Genomic DNA, 17,786 nt, shown 5'->3' with positions numbered 1-17,786 from the left:
AATATAAGTTTTATTCAGAATTAATAACTAAAATTGTTGATGGATCAAAGTTTGTCATCTGAGTGTAAGATTATCCAAAACAGTTGTCTCAAAGAAACAAAACAAATATGTTTTTTACATGAATCTTTATATTACTATACTTTCTTAGGCGTTAATCTTTGGACAGACATTGACCACGTGGCCTAATGGATAAGGCGTCTGACTTCGGATCAGAAGATTGAAGGTTCGAGTCCCTTCGTGGTCATTGCATTCAATGTTATTTGTTTATACTGTGTTTTTTCATTAAGATGAAATATTTTGTAAGGAATATAATAATGAAATCAGAACAAACACAGCTCAAAGTAAAATATCTCAAAACCTTTGTTCTTTAAACTATTTAGCAAACTTTGTAGATTGCACAGCAGTCAATATATCTATAAGTTGATTTAAGGTTTCTCAAAATTCTAGGCTTGGGTATTGTGGAATACTAAACATTATTATTTTCTTTCAGAATCAATAACTAACATTATTGTTGGATCAAAGTTTGTCATCTAGGTGTATATATTTTTACATAAAGATAACATCTTATGTTTGGATTTTAATAATGAAATCAGATCAAACATGATTCAAAGTGAAGAATCTCTAACCCTTTGGTCTTTAAACTATTCAGTAAACTTTGTAGATTGCACATCAACCATTAAATATATTTCTCAGTTTGTTTAAGGTTTCTCAAACTTCTTGAATGGGGTATTGTAGAATACTAAACAATATTAGTTTTATTCAGAATTAATAATTGAAATTATTGTTGCATTAAAGTTTGTCATCTGAGTGTAAGATTATCCAAAACAGTTGTCTCAAAGAAAAAAACAAATATGTTTTTTACTTGAATCTTTATGTTACTATACTTTCTTAGGCATTGATATATTGACAAAGAGTGACAACGTGGCCTAATGGATAAGGCGTCTGACTTCAGATCAGAAGATTGAGGGCTCGAGTCCCTTCGTGGTCATTGGATTCAATGTTATTTGTTTATACTGTGTTTTTTCATTAAGATGAAATATTTTGTAAGGAATATAATAATGAAATCAGAACAAACACAGCTCAAAGTAAAATATCTCAAAACCTTTGTTCTTTAAACTATTTAGCAAACTTTGTAGATTGCACAGCAGTCAATATATCTATAAGTTGATTTAAGGTTTCTCAAAATTCTAGGCTTGGGTATTGTGGAATACTAAACATTATTATTTTCTTTCAGAATCAATAACTAACATTATTGTTGGATCAAAGTTTGTCATCTAGGTGTATATATTTTTACATAAAGATAACATATTATGTTTGGATTTTAATAATGAAATCAGATCAAACATGATTCAAAGTGAAGAATCTCTAACCCTTTGGTCTTTAAACTATTCAGTAAACTTTGTAGATTCCACATCAACCATTAAATATATTTCTCAGTTTGTTTAAGGTTTCTCAAACTTCTTGAATGGGGTATTGTAGAATACTAAACAATATTAGTTTTATTCAGAATTAATAATTGAAATTATTGTTGCATTAAAGTTTGTCATCTGAGTGTAAGATTATCCAAAACAGTTGTCTCAAAAAAAAAACAAATATGTTTTTTACTTGAATCTTTATGTTACTATACTGTCTTAGGCATTGATATATTGACAAAGAGTGACCACGTGGCCTAATGGATAAGGCGTCTGACTTCGGATCAGAAGATTGAGGGTTCGAGTCCCTTCGTGGTCATTGGATTCAATGTTATTTGTTTATACTGTATTTTTTTCATTAAGATGAAATATTTTGTAAGGAATATAATAATGAAATCAGAACAAACACAGCTCAAAGTAAAATATCTCAAAACCTTTGTTCTTTAAACTATTTAGCAAACTTTGTAGATTGCACAGCAGTCAATGTATCTTTAAGTTGATTTAAGGTTTCTCAAAATTCTAGGCTTGGGTATTGTGGAATACTAAACATTATTATTTTCTTTCAGAATCAATAACTAAAATTATTGTTGGATCAAAGTTTGTCATCTAGGTGTATATATTTTTACAAAAAGATAACATCTTATGTTTGGATTTTAATAATGAAATCAGATCAAACATGATTCAAAGTGAAGAATCTCTAACCCTTTGGTCTTTAAACTATTCAGTAAACTTTGTAGATTGCACATCAACCATTAAATATATTTCTCAGTTTGTTTAAGGTTTCTCAAACTTCTTGAATGGGGTATTGTAGAATACTAAACAATATTAGTTTTATTCAGAATTAATAATTGAAATTATTGTTGCATTAAAGTTTGTCATCTGAGTGTAAGATTATCCAAAACAGTTGTCTCAAAGAAAAAAACAAATATGTTTTTTACTTGAATCTTTATGTTATTATACTTTCTTAGGCATTGATATATTGACAAAGAGTGACGACGTGGCCTAATGGATAAGGTGTCTGACTTCGGATCAAAAGATTGAGGGTTCGAGTCCCTTCGTGGTCATTGGATTCAGTGTTATTTGTTTATACTGTATTTTTTTCATTAAGATGAAATATTTTGTAAGGAATATAATAATGAAATCAGAACAAACACAGCTCAAAGTAAAATATCTCAAAACCTTTGTTCTTTAAACTATTTAGCAAACTTTGTAGATTGCACAGCAGTCAATGTATCTTTAAGTTGATTTAAGGTTTCTCAAAATTCTAGGCTTGGGTATTGTGGAATACTAAACATTATTATTTTCTTTCAGAATCAATAACTAAAATTATTGTTGGATCAAAGTTTGTCATCTAGGTGTATATATTTTTACATAAAGATAACATCTTATGTTTGGATTTTAATAATGAAATCAGATCAAACATGATTCAAAGTGAAGAATCTCTAACCCTTTGGTCTTTAAACTATTCAGTAAACTTTGTAGATTGCACATCAACCATTAAATATATTTCTCAGTTTGTTTAAGGTTTCTCAAACTTCTTGAATGGGGTATTGTAGAATACTAAACAATATTAGTTTTATTCAGAATTAATAATTGAAATTATTGTTGCATTAAAGTTTGTCATCTGAGTGTAAGATTATCCAAAACAGTTGTCTCAAAGAAAAAAACAAATATGTTTTTTACTTGAATCTTTATGTTACTATACTTTCTTAGGCATTGATATATTGACAAAGAGTGACCACGTGGCCTAATGGATAAGGTGTCTGACTTCGGATCAGAAGATTGAGGGTTCGAGTCCCTTCGTGGTCATTGGATTCAATGTTATTTGTTTATACTGTATTTTTTTCATTAAGATGAAATATTTTGTAAGGAATATAATAATGAAATCAGAACAAACACAGCTCAAAGTAAAATATCTCAAAACCTTTGTTCTTTAAACTATTTAGCAAACTTTGTAGATTGCACAGCAGTCAATGTATGTTTAAGTTGATTTAAGGTTTCTCAAAATTCTAGGCTTGGGTATTGTGGAATACTAAACATTATTATTTTCTTTCAGAATCAATAACTAAAATTATTGTTGGATCAAAGTTTGTCATCTAGGTGTATATATTTTTACATAAAGATAACATCTTATGTTTGGATTTTAATAATGAAATCAGATCAAACATGATTCAAAGTGAAGAATCTCTAACCCTTTGGTCTTTAAACTATTCAGTAAACTTTGTAGATTCCACATCAACCATTAAATATATTTCTCAGTTTGTTTAAGGTTTCTCAAACTTCTTGAATGGGGTATTGTAGAATACTAAACAATATTAGTTTTATTCAGAATTAATAATTGAAATTATTGTTGCATTAAAGTTTGTCATCTGAGTGTAAGATTATCCAAAACAGTTGTCTCAAAGAAAAAAACAAATATGTTTTTTACTTGAATCTTTATGTTACTATACTTTCTTAGGCATTGATATATTGACAAAGAGTGACCACGTGGCCTAATGGATAAGGCGTCTGACTTCGGATCAGAAGATTGAGGGTTCGAGTCCCTTCGTGGTCATTGGATTCAATGTTATTTGTTTATACTATATTTTTTTCATTAAGATGAAATATTTTGTAAGGAATATAATAATGAAATCAGAACAAACACAGCTCAAAGTAAAATATCTCAAAACCTTTGTTCTTTAAACTATTTAGCAAACTTTGTAGATTGCACAGCAGTCAATGTATCTTTAAGTTGATTTAAGGTTTCTCAAAATTCTAGGTTTGGGTATTGTGGAATACTAAACATTATTATTTTCTTTCAGAATCAATAACTAAAATTGTTGTTGGATCAAAGTTTGTCATCTGAGTGTAAGATTATCCAAAACAGTTGTCTCAAAGAAACAAAACAAATATGTTTTTTACATGAATCTTTATATTACTATACTTTCTTAGGCGTTAATCTTTGGACAGACATTGACCACGTGGCCTAATGGATAAGGCATCTGAATTCGGATCAGAAGATTGAGGGTTCGAGTCCCTTCGTGGTCATTGCATTCAATGTTATTTGTTTATACTGTGTTTTTTCATTAAGATGAAATATTTTGTAAGGAATATAATAATGAAATCAGAACAAACACAGCTCAAAGTAAAATATCTCAAAACCTTTGTTCTTTAAACTATTTAGCAAACTTTGTAGATTGCACAGCAGTCAATATATCTATAAGTTGATTTAAGGTTTCTCAAAATTCTAGGCTTGGGTATTGTGGAATACTAAACATTATTATTTTCTTTCAGAATCAATAACTAACATTATTGTTGGATCAAAGTTTGTCATCTAGGTGTATATATTTTTACATAAAGATAACATATTATGTTTGGATTTTAATAATGAAATCAGATCAAACATGATTCAAAGTGAAGAATCTCTAACCCTTTGGTCTTTAAACTATTCAGTAAACTTTGTAGATTGCACATCAACCATTAAATATATTTCTCAGTTTGTTTAAGGTTTCTCAAACTTCTTGAATGGGGTATTGTAGAATACTAAACAATATTAGTTTTATTCAGAATTAATAATTGAAATTATTGTTGCATTAAAGTTTGTCATCTGAGTGTAAGATTATCCAAAACAGTTGTCTCAAAGAAAAAAACAAATATGTTTTTTACTTGAATCTTTATGTTACTATACTTTCTTAGGCATTGATATATTGACAAAGAGTGACCACGTGGCCTAATGGATAAGGCGTCTGACTTCGGTTCAGAAGATTGAGAGTTCGAGTCCCTTCGTGGTCATTGGATTCAATGTTATTTGTTTATACTGTATTTTTTTCATTAAGATGAAATATTTTGTAAGGAATATAATAATGAAATCAGAACAAACACAGCTCAAAGTAAAATATCTCAAAACCTTTGTTCTTTAAACTATTTAGCAAACTTTGTAGATTGCACAGCAGTCAATGTATCTTTAAGTTGATTTAAGGTTTCTCAAAATTCTAGGCTTGGGTATTGTGGAATACTAAACATTATTATTTTCTTTCAGAATCAATAACTAAAATTATTGTTGGATCAAAGTTTGTCATCTAGGTGTATATATTTTTACATAAAGATAACATCTTATGTTTGGATTTTAATAATGAAATCAGATCAAACATGATTCAAAGTGAAGAATCTCTAACCCTTTGGTCTTTAAACTATTCAGTAAACTTTGTAGATTGCACATCAACAATTAAATATATTTCTCAGTTTGTTTAAGGTTTCTCAAACTTCTTGAATGGGGTATTGTAGAATACTAAACAATATTAGTTTTATTCAGAATTAATAATTGAAATTATTGTTGCATTAAAGTTTGTCATCTGAGTGTAAGATTATCCAAAACAGTTGTCTCAAAGAAAAAAACAAATATGTTTTTTACTTGAATCTTTATGTTACTATACTGTCTTAGGCATTGATATATTGACAAAGAGTGACCACGTGGCCTAATGGATAAGGCGTCTGACTTCGGATCAGAAGATTGAGGGTTCGAGTCCCTTCGTGGTCATTGGATTCAATGTTATTTGTTTATACTGTATTTTTTTCATTAAGATGAAATATTTTGTAAGGAATATAATAATGAAATCAGAACAAACACAGCTCAAAGTAAAATATCTCAAAACCTTTGTTCTTTAAACTATTTAGCAAACTTTGTAGATTGCACAGCAGTCAATGTATCTTTAAGTTGATTTAAGGTTTCTCAAAATTCTAGGCTTGGGTATTGTGGAATACTAAACATTATTATTTTCTTTCAGAATCAATAACTAAAATTATTGTTGGATCAAAGTTTGTCATCTAGGTGTATATATTTTTACATAAAGATAACATCTTATGTTTGGATTTTAATAATGAAATCAGATCAAACATGATTCAAAGTGAAGAATCTCTAACCCTTTGGTCTTTAAACTATTCAGTAAACTTTGTAGATTGCACATCAACCATTAAATATATTTCTCAGTTTGTTTAAGGTTTCTCAAACTTCTTGAATGGGGTATTGTAGAATACTAAACAATATTAGTTTTATTCAGAATTAATAATTGAAATTATTGTTGCATTAAAGTTTGTCATCTGAGTGTAAGATTATCCAAAACAGTTGTCTCAAAGAAAAAAACAAATATGTTTTTTACTTGAATCTTTATGTTACTATACTTTCTTAGGCATTGATATATTGACAAAGAGTGACCACGTGGCCTAATGGATAAGGTGTCTGACTTCGGATCAGAAGATTGAGGGTTCGAGTCCCTTCGTGGTCATTGGATTCAATGTTATTTGTTTATACTGTATTTTTTTCATTAAGATGAAATATTTTGTAAGGAATATAATAATGAAATCAGAACAAACACAGCTCAAAGTAAAATATCTCAAAACCTTTGTTCTTTAAACTATTTAGCAAACTTTGTAGATTGCACAGCAGTCAATGTATCTTTAAGTTGATTTAAGGTTTCTCAAAATTCTAGGCTTGGGTATTGTGGAATACTAAACATTATTATTTTCTTTCAGAATCAATAACTAAAATTATTGTTGGATCAAAGTTTGTCATCTAGGTGTATATATTTTTACATAAAGATAACATCTTATGTTTGGATTTTAATAATGAAATCAGATCAAACATGATTCAAAGTGAAGAATCTCTAACCCTTTGGTCTTTAAACTATTCAGTAAACTTTGTAGATTGCACATCAACCATTAAATATATTTCTCAGTTTGTTTAAGGTTTCTCAAACTTCTTGAATGGGGAATTGTAGAATACTAAACAATATAAGTTTTATTCAGAATTAATAATTGAAATTATTGTTGGATTAAAGTTTGTCATCTGAGTGTAAGATTATCCAAAACAGTTGTCTCAAAGAAAAAAACAAATATGTTTTTTACTTGAATCTTTATGTTACTATACTTTCTTAGGCATTGATATATTGATAAAGAGTGACCACGTGGCCTAATGGATAAGGCGTCTGACTTCGGATCAGAAGATTGAGAGTTCGAGTTCCTTCGTGGTCATTGGATTCAATGTTATTTGTTTATACTGTATTTTTTTCATTAAGATGAAATATTTTGTAAGGAATATAATAATGAAATCAGAACAAACACAGCTCAAAGTAAAATATCTCAAAACCTTTGTTCTTTAAACTATTTAGCAAACTTTGTAGATTGCACAGCAGTCAATGTATCTTTAAGTTGATTTAAGGTTTCTCAAAATTCTAGGCTTGGGTATTGTGGAATACTAAACATTATTATTTTCTTTCAGAATCAATAACTAAAATTATTGTTGGATCAAAGTTTGTCATCTAGGTGTATATATTTTTACATAAAGATAACATCTTATGTTTGGATTTTAATAATGAAATCAGATCAAACATGATTCAAAGTGAAGAATCTCTAACCCTTTGGTCTTTAAACTATTCAGTAAACTTTGTAGATTGCACATCAACCATTAAATATATTTCTCAGTTTGTTTAAGGTTTCTCAAACGTCTCGAATGGGGTATTGTAGAATACTAAACAATATAAGTTTTATTCAGAATTAATAATTGAAATTATTGTTGCATTAAAGTTTGTCATCTGAGTGTAAGATTATCCAAAACAGTTGTCTCAAAGAAAAAAACAAATATGTTTTTTACTTGAATCTTTATGTTACTATACTTTCTTAGGCATTGATATATTGACAAAGAGTGACCACGTGGCCTAATGGATAAGGCGTCTGACTTCGGATCAGAAGATTGAGGGTTCGAGTCCCTTCGTGGTCATTGGATTCAATGTTATTTGTTTACACTGTATTTTTTTTCATTAAGATGAAATATTTTGTAAGGAATATAATAATGAAATCAGAACAAACACAGCTCAAAGTAAAATATCTCAAAACCTTTGTTCTTTAAACTATTTAGCAAACTTTGTAGATTGCACAGCAGTCAATGTATCTTTAAGTTGATTTAAGGTTTCTCAAAATTCTAGGCTTGGGTATTGTGGAATACTAAACATTATTATTTTCTTTCAGAATCAATAACTAAAATTATTGTTGGATCAAAGTTTGTCATCTAGGTGTATATATTTTTACATAAAGATAACATCTTATATTTGGATTATAATAATGAAATCAGATCAAACATGATTCAAAGTGAAGAATCTCTAACCCTTTGGTCTTTAAACTATTCAGTAAACTTTGTAGATTGCACATCAACCATTAAATATATTTCTCAGTTTGTTTAAGGTTTCTCAAACTTCTTGAATGGGGTATTGTAGAATACTAAACAATATTAGTTTTATTCAGAATTAATAATTGAAATTATTGTTGCATTAAAGTTTGTCATCTGAGTGTAAGATTATCCAAAACAGTTGTCTCAAAGAAAAAAACAAATATGTTTTTTACTTGAATCTTTATGTTACTATACTTTCTTAGGCATTGATATATTGACAAAGAGTGACCACGTGGCCTAATGGATAAGGCGTCTGACTTCAGATCAGAAGATTGAGGGTTCGAGTCCCTTCGTGGTCATTGGATTCAATGTTATTTGTTTGTACTGTATTTTTTTCATTAAGATGAAATATTTTGTAAGGAATATAATAATGAAATCAGAACAAACACAGCTCAAAGTAAAATATCTCAAAACATTTGTTCTTTAAACTATTTAGCAAACTTTGTAGATTGCACAGCAGTCAATGTATCTTTAAGTTGATTTAAGGTTTCTCAAAATTCTAGGCTTGGGTATTGTGGAATACTAAACATTATTATTTTCTTTCAGAATCAATAACTAAAATTATTGTTGGATCAAAGGTGTATATATTTTTACATAAAGATAACATCTTATGTTTGGATTTTAATAATGGAATCAGATCAAACATGATTCAAAGTGAAGAATCTCTAACCCTTTGGTCTTTAAACTATTCAGTAAACTTTGTAGATTGCACATCAACCATTAAATATATTTCTCAGTTTGTTTAAGGTTTCTCAAACTTCTTGAATGGGGTATTGTAGAATACTAAACAATATAAGTTTTATTCAGAATTAATAATTGAAATTATTGTTGGATTAAAGTTTGTCATCTGAGTGTAAGATTATCCAAAACAGTTGTCTCAAAGAAAAAAACAAATATGTTTTTTACTTGAATCTTTATGTTACTATACTTTCTTAGGCATTGATATATTGACAAAGAGTGACCACGTGGCCTAATGGATAAGGCGTCTGACTTCGGATCAGAAGATTGAGGGTTCGAGTTCCTTCGTGGTCATTGGATTCAATGTTATTTGTTTATACTGTATTTTTTTCATTAAGATGAAATATTTTGTAAGGAATATAATAATGAAATCAGAACAAACACAGCTCAAAGTAAAATATCTCAAAACCTTTGTTCTTTAAACTATTTAGCAAACTTTGTAGATTGCACAGCAGTCAATGTATCTTTAAGTTGATTTAAGGTTTCTTAAAATTCTATGCTTGGGTATTGTGGAATACTAAACATTATTATTTTCTTTCAGAATCAATAACTAAAATTATTGTTGGATCAAAGTTTGTCATCTAGGTGTATATATTTTTACATAAAGATAACATCTTATGTTTGGATTTTAATAATGAAATCAAATCAAACATGATTCAAAGTGAAGAATCTCTAACCCTTTGGTCTTTAAACTATTCAGTTAACTTTGTAGATTGCACATCAACCATTAAATATATTTCTCAGTTTGTTTAAGGTTTCTCAAACTTCTTGAATGGGGTATTGTAGAATACTAAACAATATTAGTTTTATTCAGAATTAATAATTGAAATTATTGTTGCATTAAAGTTTGTCATCTGAGTGTAAGATTATCCAAAACAGTTGTCTCAAAGAAAAAAACAAATATGTTTTTTACTTGAATCTTTATGTTACTATACTATCTTAGGCATTGATATATTGACAAAGAGTGACCACGTGGCCTAATGGATAAGGCGTCTGACTTCGGATCAGAAGATTGAGGGTTCGAGTCACTTCGTGGTCATTGGATTCAATGTTATTTGTTTATACTGTATTTTTTTCATTAAGATGAAATATTTTGTAAGGAATATAATAATGAAATAAGAACAAACACAGCTCAAAGTAAAATATCTCAAAACCTTTGTTCTTTAAACTATTTAGCAAACTTTGTAGATTGCACAGCAGTCAATGTATGTTTAAGTTGATTTAAGGTTTCTCAAAATACTAGGTTTGGGTATTGTGGAATACTAAACATTATTATTTTCTTTCAGAATCAATAACTAAAATTATTGTTGGATCAAAGTTTGTCATCTGAGTTTAAGATTATCCAAAACAGTTGTCTCAAAGAAACAAAACAAATATGTTTTTTACTTGAATCTTTATATTACTATACTTTCTTAGGCGTTAATCTTTGGACACATGGTGACCACGTGGCCTAATGGATAAGGCATCTGACTTCGGATCAGAAGATTGAGGATTCGAGTCCCTTTGTGGTCATTGGATTCAATGTTATTTGTTTATACTGTATTTTTTTCATTAAGATGAAATATTTTGTAAGGAATATAATAATGAAATCAGAACAAACACAGCTCAAAGTAAAATATCTCAAAACCTTTGTTCTTTAAACTATTTAGCAAACTTTGTAGATTGCACAGCAGTCAATGTATCTTTAAGTTGATTAAAGGTTTCTCAAAATTCTAGGCTTGGGTATTGTGGAATACTAAACATTATTATTTTCTTTCAGAATCAATAACTAAAATTATTGTTGGATCAAAGTTTGTCATCTAGGTGTATATATTTTTACATAAAGATAACATCTTATGTATGGATTATAATAATGAAATCAGATCAAACATGATTCAAAGTGAAGAATCTCTAACCCTTTGGTCTTTAAACTATTCAGTAAACTTTGTAGATTGCACATCAACCATTAAATATATTTCTTAGTTTGTTTAAGGTTTCTCAAACTTCTTGAATGAAGTATTGTAGAATACTAAACAATATTAGTTTTATTCAGAATTAATAATTGAAATTATTGTTGGATTAAAGTTTGTCATCTGAGTGTAAGATTATCCAAAACAGTTGTCTCAAAGAAAAAAACAAATATGTTTTTTACTTGAATCTTTATGTTACTATACTTTCTTAAGCATTAATATATTGACAAACAGTGACCACGTGGCCTAATGGATGAGGCGTCTAACTTCGGATCAGAAGATTGAGTGTTCGAGTCCCTTCGTGGTCATTGGATTCAATGTTATTTGTTTATACTGTATTTTTTCATTAAGATGAAATATTTTGTAAGGAATATAATAATGAAATCAGAACAAACACAGCTCAAAGTAAAATATCTCAAAACCTTTGTTCTTTAAACTATTTAGCAAACTTTGTAGATTGCACAGCAGTCAATGTATCTTTAAGTTGATTTAAGGATTCTCAAAATTCTAGGCTTGGGTATTGTGGAATACTAAACATTATTATTTTCTTTCAGAATCAATAACTAAAATTATTGTTGGATCAAAGTTTGTCATCTAGGTGTATATATTTTTACATAAAGATAACATCTTATGTTTGGATTATAATAATGAAATCAGATCAAACATGATTCAAAGTGAAGAATCTCTAACCCTTTGGTCTTTAAACTATTCAGTAAACTTTGTAGATTGCACATCAACCATTAAATATATTTCTCAGTTTGTTTAAGGTTTCTCAAACTTATTGAATGGGGTATTGTAGAATACTAAACAATATTAGTTTTATTCAGAATTAATAATTGAAATTATTGTTGAATTAAAGTTTGTCATCTGAGTGTAAGATTATCCAAAACAGTTGTCTCAAAGAAACAAAACAAATATGTTTTTTACTTGAATCTTTTTACGTTACTATACTTTCTTAGGCGTTAATCTTTGGACAGACATTGACCACGTAGCCTAATGGATAAGGCGTCTGACTTTGGATCAGAAGATTGAGGATTCGAGTCCCTTCGTGGTCATTGGATTCAATGTTATTTGTTTATACTGTATTTTTTTCATTAAGATGAAATATTTTTAAAGGAATATAATAATGAAATCAGAACAAACACAGCTCAAAGTAAAATATCTCAAAACCTTTGTTCTTTAAACTATTTAGCAAACTTTGTAGATTGCACAGCAGTCAATGTATCTTTAAGTTGATTTAAGGTTTCTCAAAATTCTAGGCTTGGGTATTGTGGAATACTAAACATTATTATTTTCTTTCAGAATCAATAACTAAAATTATTGTTGGATCAAAGTTTGTCATCTAGGTGTATATATTTTTACATAAAGATAACATCTTATGTTTGGATTTTAATAATGAAATCAGATCAAACATGATTCAAAGTGAAGAATCTCTAACCCTTTGGTCTTTAAACTATTCAGTAAACTTTGTAGATTGCACATCAACCATTAAATATATTTCTCAGTTTGTTTAAGGTTTCTCAAACTTCTTGAATGGGGTATTGTAGAATACTAAACAATATTAGTTTTATTCAGAATTAATAATTGAAATTATTGTTGCATTAAAGTTTGTCATCTGAGTGTAAGATTATCCAAAACAGTTGTCTCAAAGAAAAAAACAAATATGTTTTTTACTTGAATCTTTATGTTACTATACTTTCTTAGGCATTGATATATTGACAAAGAGTGACCACGTGGCCTAATGGATAAGGCGTCTGACTTCGGATCAGAAGATTGAGGGTTCGAGTCCCTTCGTGGTCATTGGAGTCAATGTTATTTGTTTATACTGTATTTTTTTCATTAAGATGAAATATTTTGTAAGGAATATAATAATGAAATCAGAACAAACACAGCTCAAAGTAAAATATCTCAAAACCTTTGTTCTTTAAACTATTTAGCAAACTTTGTAGATTGCACAGCAGTCAATGTATCTTTAAGTTGATTTAAGGTTTCTTAAAATTCTAGGCTTGGGTATTGTGGAATACTAAACATTATTATTTTCTTTCAGAATCAATAACTAAAATTATTGTTGGATCAAAGTTTGTCATCTAGGTGTATATATTTTTACATAAAGATAACATCTTATGTTTGGATTTTAATAATGAAATCAAATCAAACATGATTCAAAGTGAAGAATCTCTAACCCTTTGGTCTTTAAACTATTCAGTTAACTTTGTAGATTGCACATCAACCATTAAATATATTTCTCAGTTTGTTTAAGGTTTCTCAAACTTCTTGAATGGGGTATTGTAGAATACTAAACAATATTAGTTTTATTCAGAATTAATAATTGAAATTATTGTTGCATTAAAGTTTGTCATCTGAGTGTAAGATTATCCAAAACAGTTGTCTCAAAGAAAAAAACAAATATGTTTTTTACTTGAATCTTTATGTTACTATACTATCTTAGGCATTGATATATTGACAAAGAGTGACCACGTGGCCTAATGGATAAGGCGTCTGACTTCGGATCAGAAGATTGAGGGTTCGAGTCACTTCGTGGTCATTGGGTTCAATGTTATTTGTTTATACTGTATTTTTTTCATTAAGATGAAATATTTTGTAAGGAATATAATAATGAAATAAGAACAAACACAGCTCAAAGTAAAATATCTCAAAACCTTTGTTCTTTAAACTATTTAGCAAACTTTGTAGATTGCACAGCAGTCAATGTATGTTTAAGTTGATTTAAGGTTTCTCAAAATACTAGGTTTGGGTATTGTGGAATACTAAACATTATTATTTTCTTTCAGAATCAATTACTAAAATTATTGTTGGATCAAAGTTTGTCATCTGAGTTTAAGATTATCCAAAACAGTTGTCTCAAAGAAACAAAACAAATATGTTTTTTACTTGAATCTTTATATTACTATACTTTCTTAGGCGTTAATCTTTGGACACATGGTGACCACGTGGCCTAATGGATAAGGCATCTGACTTCGGATCAGAAGATTGAGGATTCGAGTCCCTTTGTGGTCATTGGATTCAATGTTATTTGTTTATACTGTATTTTTTTCATTAAGATGAAATATTTTGTAAGGAATATAATAATGAAATCAGAACAAACACAGCTCAAAGTAAAATATCTCAAAACCTTTGTTCTTTAAACTATTTAGCAAACTTTGTAGATTGCACAGCAGTCAATGTATCTTTAAGTTGATTAAAGGTTTCTCAAAATTCTAGGCTTGGGTATTGTGGAATACTAAACATTATTATTTTCTTTCAGAATCAATAACTAAAATTATTGTTGGATCAAAGTTTGTCATCTAGGTGTATATATTTTTACATAAAGATAACATCTTATGTATGGATTATAATAATGAAATCAGATCAAACATGATTCAAAGTGAAGAATCTCTAACCCTTTGGTCTTTAAACTATTCAGTAAACTTTGTAGATTGCACATCAACCATTAAATATATTTCTTAGTTTGTTTAAGGTTTCTCAAACTTCTTGAATGAAGTATTGTAGAATACTAAACAATATTAGTTTTATTCAGAATTAATAATTGAAATTATTGTTGGATTAAAGTTTGTCATCTGAGTGTAAGATTATCCAAAACAGTTGTCTCAAAGAAAAAAACAAATATGTTTTTTACTTGAATCTTTATGTTACTATACTTTCTTAAGCATTAATATATTGACAAACAGTGACCACGTGGCCTAATGGATGAGGCGTCTAACTTCGGATCAGAAGATTGAGTGTTCGAGTCCCTTCGTGGTCATTGGATTCAATGTTATTTGTTTATACTGTATTTTTTCATTAAGATGAAATATTTTGTAAGGAATATAATAATGAAATCAGAACAAACACAGCTCAAAGTAAAATATCTCAAAACCTTTGTTCTTTAAACTATTTAGCAAACTTTGTAGATTGCACAGCAGTCAATGTATCTTTAAGTTGATTTAAGGATTCTCAAAATTCTAGGCTTGGGTATTGTGGAATACTAAACATTATTATTTTCTTTCAGAATCAATAACTAAAATTATTGTTGGATCAAAGTTTGTCATCTAGGTGTATATATTTTTACATAAAGATAACATCTTATGTTTGGATTATAATAATGAAATCAGATCAAACATGATTCAAAGTGAAGAATCTCTAACCCTTTGGTCTTTAAACTATTCAGTAAACTTTGTAGATTGCACATCAACCATTAAATATATTTCTCAGTTTGTTTAAGGTTTCTTAAACTTATTGAATGGGGTATTGTAGAATACTAAACAATATTAGTTTTATTCAGAATTAATAATTGAAATTATTGTTGAATTAAAGTTTGTCATCTGAGTGTAAGATTATCCAAAACAGTTGTCTCAAAGAAACAAAACAAATATGTTTTTTACTTGAATCTTTTTACGTTACTATACTTTCTTAGGCGTTAATCTTTGGACAGACATTGACCACGTAGCCTAATGGATAAGGCGTCTGACTTTGGATCAGAAGATTGAGGATTCGAGTCCCTTCGTGGTCATTGGATTCAATGTTATTTGTTTATACTGTATTTTTTTCATTAAGATGAAATATTTTGTAAGGAATATAATAATGAAATCAGAACAAACACAGCTCAAAGTAAAATATCTCAAAACATTTGTTCTTTAAACTATTTAGCAAACTTTGTAGATTGCACAGCAGTCAATGTATCTTTAAGTTGATTAAAGGTTTCTCAAAATTCTAGGCTTGGGTATTGTGGAATACTAAACATTATTATTTTCTTTCAGAATCAATAACTAAAATTATTGTTGGATCAAAGTTTGTCATCTAGGTGTATATATTTTTACATAAAGATAACATCTTATGTATGGATTATAATAATGAAATCAGATCAAACATGATTCAAAGTGAAGAGTCTCTAACCCTTTGGTCTTTAAACTATTCAGTAAACTTTGTAGATTGCACAACAACCATTAAATATATTTCTCAGTTTGTTCAAGGTTTCTCAAACTTCTTGAATGGGGTATTGTAGAATACTAAACTATATTAGTTTTATTCAGAATTAATAATTGAAATTATTGTTGGATTAAAGTTTGTCATCTGAGTGTAAGATTATCCAAAACAGTTGTCTCAAAGAAACAAAACAAATATGTTTTTTACTTGAATCTTTATATTACTATACTTTCTTAGGCGTTAATCTTTGGACAGACATTGACCACGTGGCCTAATGGATAAGGCGTCTGACTTCGGATCAGAAGATTGAGGGTTCGAGTCCCTTCGTGGTCATTGCATTCAAAGTTATTTGTTTATACTGTATTTTTTCATTAAGATGAAATATTTTGTAAGGAATATAATAATGAAATCAGAACAAACACAGCTCAAAGTAAAATATCTGAAAACCTTTGTTCTTTAAACTATTTAGCAAACTTTGTAGATTGCACAGCAGTCAATATATCTATAAATTGATTTAAGGTTTCTCAAAATTCTAGGCTTGGGTATTGTGGAATACTAAACATTATTATTTTCTTTCAGAATCAATAACTAAAATTATTGTTGGATCAAAGTTTGTCATCTAGGTGTATATATTTTTACATAAAGATAACATCTTATGTTTGGATTTTAGTAATGAAATCAGATCAAACATGATTCAAAGTGAAGAATCTCTAACCCTTTGGTCTTTAAACTATTCAGTAAACTTTGTAGATTGCACATCAACCATTAAATATATTTCTCAGTTTGTTTAAGGTTTCTCAAACTTCTTGAATGGGGTATTGTAGAATACTAAACAATATTAATTTTATTCAGCATTAATAATTGAAATTATTGTTGGATTAAAGTTTGTCATCTGAGTGTAAGATTATCCAAAACAGTTGTCTCAAAGAAAAAAACAAATATGTTTTTTAATTGAATCTTTATATTACTATACTTTCTTAGGCATTAATATATTAACAATCAGTGACCACGTGGCCTAATGGATAAGGCATCTGACTTCGCATCAGAAGATTGAGGGTTCGAGTCTCTTCGTGGTCATTGGATTCAATGTTATTTGTTTATACTGTATTTTTTTCATTAAGATGAAATATTTTGTAAGGAATATAATAATGAAATCAGAACAAACACAGCTCAAAGTAAAATATCTCAAAACCTTTGCTCTTTAAACTATTTAGCAAACTTTGTAGATTGCACAGCAGTCAATGTATCTTTAAGTTGATTTAAGGTTTCTCAAAATTCTAGGCTTGGGTATTGTGGAATACTAAACATTATTATTTTCTTTCAGAATCAATAACTAAAATTATTGTTGGATCAAAGTTTGTCATCTAGGTGTATATATTTTTACATAAAGATAACATCTTATGTTTGGATTTTAATAATGAAATCAGATCAAACATGATTCAAAGTGAAGAATCTCTAACCCTTTGGTCTTTAAACTATTCAGTAAACTTTGTAGATTGCACATCAACCATTAAATATATTTCTCAGTTTGTTTAAGGTTTCTCAAACTTCTTGAATGGGGTATTG

General features: G+C 28.5%; 19 non-coding genes across 19 annotated transcripts; all 19 read left to right on the top strand.

Moving 5' to 3' along the window:
- The first annotated feature begins 171 nt into the window (after positions 1 to 171).
- TRNAR-UCG (transfer RNA arginine (anticodon UCG)) lies at positions 172 to 244 on the top strand. Its single transcript has one exon. It is a non-coding gene; the product is annotated as a tRNA-Arg (tRNA).
- A 1,414-nt stretch (positions 245 to 1,658) lies between these two features.
- TRNAR-UCG (transfer RNA arginine (anticodon UCG)) lies at positions 1,659 to 1,731 on the top strand. Its single transcript has one exon. It is a non-coding gene; the product is annotated as a tRNA-Arg (tRNA).
- Positions 1,732 to 3,148: 1,417 nt separating this feature from the next.
- TRNAR-UCG (transfer RNA arginine (anticodon UCG)) lies at positions 3,149 to 3,221 on the top strand. Its single transcript has one exon. It is a non-coding gene; the product is annotated as a tRNA-Arg (tRNA).
- A 672-nt stretch (positions 3,222 to 3,893) lies between these two features.
- On the top strand, positions 3,894 to 3,966 carry TRNAR-UCG (transfer RNA arginine (anticodon UCG)). Its single transcript has one exon. It is a non-coding gene; the product is annotated as a tRNA-Arg (tRNA).
- A 400-nt stretch (positions 3,967 to 4,366) lies between these two features.
- TRNAR-UCG (transfer RNA arginine (anticodon UCG)) lies at positions 4,367 to 4,439 on the top strand. Its single transcript has one exon. It is a non-coding gene; the product is annotated as a tRNA-Arg (tRNA).
- Positions 4,440 to 5,110: 671 nt separating this feature from the next.
- On the top strand, positions 5,111 to 5,183 carry TRNAR-UCG (transfer RNA arginine (anticodon UCG)). The gene has a single exon. It is a non-coding gene; the product is annotated as a tRNA-Arg (tRNA).
- A 672-nt stretch (positions 5,184 to 5,855) lies between these two features.
- Positions 5,856 to 5,928, top strand: TRNAR-UCG (transfer RNA arginine (anticodon UCG)). Its single transcript has one exon. It is a non-coding gene; the product is annotated as a tRNA-Arg (tRNA).
- Positions 5,929 to 6,600: 672 nt separating this feature from the next.
- TRNAR-UCG (transfer RNA arginine (anticodon UCG)) lies at positions 6,601 to 6,673 on the top strand. The gene has a single exon. It is a non-coding gene; the product is annotated as a tRNA-Arg (tRNA).
- Positions 6,674 to 8,090: 1,417 nt separating this feature from the next.
- On the top strand, positions 8,091 to 8,163 carry TRNAR-UCG (transfer RNA arginine (anticodon UCG)). Its single transcript has one exon. It is a non-coding gene; the product is annotated as a tRNA-Arg (tRNA).
- Positions 8,164 to 9,569: 1,406 nt separating this feature from the next.
- On the top strand, positions 9,570 to 9,642 carry TRNAR-UCG (transfer RNA arginine (anticodon UCG)). The gene has a single exon. It is a non-coding gene; the product is annotated as a tRNA-Arg (tRNA).
- Positions 9,643 to 10,314: 672 nt separating this feature from the next.
- Positions 10,315 to 10,387, top strand: TRNAR-UCG (transfer RNA arginine (anticodon UCG)). Its single transcript has one exon. It is a non-coding gene; the product is annotated as a tRNA-Arg (tRNA).
- Positions 10,388 to 10,787: 400 nt separating this feature from the next.
- Positions 10,788 to 10,860, top strand: TRNAR-UCG (transfer RNA arginine (anticodon UCG)). Its single transcript has one exon. It is a non-coding gene; the product is annotated as a tRNA-Arg (tRNA).
- A 1,419-nt stretch (positions 10,861 to 12,279) lies between these two features.
- TRNAQ-UUG (transfer RNA glutamine (anticodon UUG)) lies at positions 12,280 to 12,352 on the top strand. The gene has a single exon. It is a non-coding gene; the product is annotated as a tRNA-Gln (tRNA).
- A 672-nt stretch (positions 12,353 to 13,024) lies between these two features.
- TRNAR-UCG (transfer RNA arginine (anticodon UCG)) lies at positions 13,025 to 13,097 on the top strand. The gene has a single exon. It is a non-coding gene; the product is annotated as a tRNA-Arg (tRNA).
- Positions 13,098 to 13,769: 672 nt separating this feature from the next.
- On the top strand, positions 13,770 to 13,842 carry TRNAR-UCG (transfer RNA arginine (anticodon UCG)). Its single transcript has one exon. It is a non-coding gene; the product is annotated as a tRNA-Arg (tRNA).
- Positions 13,843 to 14,242: 400 nt separating this feature from the next.
- Positions 14,243 to 14,315, top strand: TRNAR-UCG (transfer RNA arginine (anticodon UCG)). The gene has a single exon. It is a non-coding gene; the product is annotated as a tRNA-Arg (tRNA).
- A 1,419-nt stretch (positions 14,316 to 15,734) lies between these two features.
- TRNAQ-UUG (transfer RNA glutamine (anticodon UUG)) lies at positions 15,735 to 15,807 on the top strand. The gene has a single exon. It is a non-coding gene; the product is annotated as a tRNA-Gln (tRNA).
- A 673-nt stretch (positions 15,808 to 16,480) lies between these two features.
- Positions 16,481 to 16,553, top strand: TRNAR-UCG (transfer RNA arginine (anticodon UCG)). The gene has a single exon. It is a non-coding gene; the product is annotated as a tRNA-Arg (tRNA).
- Positions 16,554 to 17,224: 671 nt separating this feature from the next.
- TRNAR-UCG (transfer RNA arginine (anticodon UCG)) lies at positions 17,225 to 17,297 on the top strand. Its single transcript has one exon. It is a non-coding gene; the product is annotated as a tRNA-Arg (tRNA).
- Positions 17,298 to 17,786: the final 489 nt, after the last annotated feature.

This window comes from Pseudophryne corroboree, chromosome 8, assembly GCF_028390025.1.
Source record: "Pseudophryne corroboree isolate aPseCor3 chromosome 8, aPseCor3.hap2, whole genome shotgun sequence".
Classification (NCBI taxonomy): Eukaryota; Metazoa; Chordata; class Amphibia; order Anura; family Myobatrachidae; genus Pseudophryne; species Pseudophryne corroboree.
This window is presented reverse-complemented; position numbering and strand designations above follow the sequence as displayed.